Consider the following 3,759-nt stretch of genomic DNA (forward strand, 5'->3'; position numbering starts at 1 on the left):
TGCAACACTACAGACCTGCCAACACGCAGCAGCTTCAGAGCTGGGACAGAGCTACTCCAGCCGGGGAGGCCCCTAAAACTGTGGGGCCCACGGTACGTACCCCCTGCCCTCTTAATCCGGCTCTGCTGCCGGAACCCCCCCTTAATATGTACCCCCTGATGCCCCCTCTCCTTCTGTCTCCACTAAACAGAACAGCGAGTTCAGGAGCTTCCCAACTGCCCCCCCCCCCCCATCGGGGGACACTGCGGCCCATGGGTGGGACAGCGGGACAGACCCCAAAAAATGGGACTGTCCCGCGAAAATCGGGACAGTGGGGAGGTATGGGGGTGTGTGAGGGGGTATGCCGTATAGACAGACGGGCACCGGCTCACTGCGTGCTTGACCCCCCACATCAGCAAACTCAGCAGGGTCTCTCTGGCGCGGAGGAGCGTCACTTTCTGGCACACTACACGCTTCTTAGCTGCAGTTTTGTGGGGCACCTGCCGCTGTGCAGGTTCCGTACTGCCTCTGTTATCTCCAGCCCCACCAACCCCACCGCTAGCTGCAGCGCTGCCGCCCGCAGTGAAGTGCGCCCAGCTCCTTCACACACTTTAGCCGGCGGGTAGCGCTGCAGAAGTCCGCGCTGCTTGCAGGCTCTGACCCCTCCCTCCCGCCTCAGCATCTCCTGGGAGCTAACCAGTCACTCCCAGTCTCCCCTTTCCACAGTGCCCGGCAGCCACGAGGTCCGCGCCGCGTGCATGCTATGACCCCCTCCTCCCTCCAGCCGCAGCATCTCCTGGGGGCTAACCAGTCACTCCCAGTCTCCCCTTACCACAGTGCCCGGCAGCTGTGTGAGGTCCGCGGTGTGTGACTGAGGAGGGAGGGGAGGGATGCGGACGGGCAGAGGAAGCAGGACTCCAGCCTGAGAGAGTCAGCCATGCCAAGTCTCCACCAGCAGCAGATCCCAACAGGTTGGAGTGGAACAGCAGCAGCCAGCAGCAGTGACTCCGGTAAGACACATCTGTCTGTCACCACTGTTTTGTCCCTAATACCAATCTCTCCCGTGCCCTGTGTTCTGTCATGTCCCTGTCACCCCTGGCCTTGCCCTGTCACCCTTATCCTGGCCCTTTCACCCTTATCCTGGCCCTGTCACCCTTGTCACCCTTATCCTGGCCCTGTCACCCTTATGCTGGCCCTGTTACCCCTATCCTGGCCCTGTCACCCCTGTGCTTGCCCTGTCAACCCTATACTGGCCCTGTCACCCCTGTCCTGGTCCTGCCGCCCCTACCCTGGCCATGTCACCCCTATCCTGTCCCTGTCCTTTCTGTCCTGGCCCCGTCGCCCCTGTCCTGACCCCATCACCCCTGTCCTTGCCCCGTCACCCCTGTCCTTGCCCCGTCACCCCTGTCCTAGCCCCGTCACCCCTGTCCTGGCCCCGTCACCCCTGTTCTGACCCTGTCACCCCTGTTCTGGCCCTGTCACCCCTGTCCTGGCCCTGTCTCCCCTGTCCTGACCCTGGCACCCCTGTTCTGACCCTGTCACCCCTGTCCTGGCCCTGATACTGCATACCCTCCAACTACCTTTTTGGCAGGTACAGTACCCGCAGCACCTCCAGACCCCTCCCCAATGCACCACACCTCCGTACCTTCCCCTCCCCCACACGCTGTGCCTCCAGATCCCCTACACCAGCTGCGGCTCCCACTCCCCCGCCTCTCTACCACCCACAGCACCTCCAGGCCCCCTCCACCATCCACCCGCCATATATGTCTCCCCCCACACCTGCCCCCCCTCCACCCGCAGCATCTGCAGACACCCTCCTCAATCCGTGGTCCCCTTCTCACCCACCCCTCCCCCACCCATGACACCCCCACACCTGCAGCGCCTCGAGACCCCCTTCCCCATCCGCCGCACCACCTGTACCTGCTCCTCCCCCACCCATGGTGCCTCCGGACCCCCTACCCCACCCCCAGCACCCCTGCCCCTTCCCATCCCACAGCACCTCCGGAACCCTTCACCCATCCGCAACATCCCCACACCTGCCCCTCTCCCACCGGTGGCACCCCTGCCCCTCCCCCACTTGCAGTGCCTACGGACCCCTCCCCATCTGCAGCCCCCACTTCTCTGCCCCTTCCCCATCCGCAGCACCTCCCGACCCTTCCCCATCCGGGCCCCCCCTCCGCTTCCGCCCCCCCCTCCACCCGCAGCATCTACAGACACCCTCCCCCATCCGCAGTCCCCCCCCGCACTCGCTACATTCTGTACATCATGCCCTGCAGGTGCTGTTCACGCCGTCGCAAGGGGCTGCGCCTCCTTCACCACCGCACGACCTTTCATTGTGCAATATTTAACCACTAACAAAGGAATGCAGGTAATACTCCATATAATACAAATATTGAACCCCAGAAAGGTATGCAAGGGTTAAGGGGGCGTAGCCCCTTGCGACGGTGTGAAGAGCGCCCGTAGGGCGCGATGAAGCACCTAGTGAAATAATATCTATCTATCTATCTATCTATCTATCTATCTATCTATCTATCTATCTATCTATCTCAATTTCCAGTTTCAAACATAGGGGCAGATGTATTAACCTGGAGAATGAGAAGGTAAAAAGAAGTGATAAAGCAGTGATAAGTGGAAGGTGATAACACATCAGCCAATTATTACAGATTTAAAAAATGGCAGTTAGGAGCTGATTGGCTGGTGCGTTTATCACCTTGCACTTATCACTGCTTTATCACTTCTTTATCCCTTCTCCAGGTCAATACATCTGCCCCAGTGTTTGTTTTCTGAACATTAAATAAGAACATAATTGATACATTTTTCTTTATATAAATCTGTAAATTTACACTTACAGAACATACACTACAATATTGCAGTCACTGCTTTCTCCCTTCTCTGAGGTGACACACGCATCAGAACTGGCAAGATTATAGCCGACACTTTTGTGCAGGTCCATTGTGGGACTACACAAAGGTCCTGATTCATGTTTGTAAGTAAAGCAAAAAAGCAAGCAACTGGGCTAAACCATGTTGCATTGTAGATGGGGCAAATGTAACATGTGCAGAGAGAGTTAGATTTGGGTGGGGTGTGTTCAAACTGAAATCTAAATTGCAGTGTAAAAATAAAGCTGTCTAACATTTATGGGTTACATGCAAAAGCAGCCAGTATTTACCCTGCACAGAAATAATATAACCCAATATAACTAAACAGAAAGGAAAGCTGGGGATTAGGGCTACTGGAGAAACCCAATAAAAAAAACAACATTAGGCAGCCACCTCATGGGTGTGTTGGAAGAGCTGCTAAGCTGCTAATTACTTTTTAAAATGTTGACAGTTACATCCAACTCATTGATAACTTAAGTACTTGAACATTTCAAATATAATTCTCTAGCTTTCTATGCAAGGGCATATAGCTCAATGAACAGATTGTCTGACTGCAATGCCACATGCTGTGGGTACGAATTCCGGGTATATATTAGCGTCTTGAAAGCGTGACTGAATAACAAAGAGCTCTCAAGTTAAGTTCATGAATGTACTATAGGTATTAGGAATGGAAGGGGTAGGAGAACTGAGACAGGGGAGATTAGGAGATGCTTGGCTTCAAAAAGGGGGTAAGCTACAAGTGAAAGTAATTAAAACAGATAACTGACAAGTGTTGCCAACAGCGCCCCCTACCCTGCAGCGCTATGTGCAGTGGCACACTCCTCACACACCTAATTATGGCCCTGATGCAAACCCACAGGCACTTGCATATATAGTAGATAGATAGATAGATAGATAGATA

This window comes from Pseudophryne corroboree, chromosome 2 (genome assembly GCF_028390025.1).
Source record: "Pseudophryne corroboree isolate aPseCor3 chromosome 2, aPseCor3.hap2, whole genome shotgun sequence".
NCBI lineage: Eukaryota > Metazoa > Chordata > Amphibia > Anura > Myobatrachidae > Pseudophryne > Pseudophryne corroboree.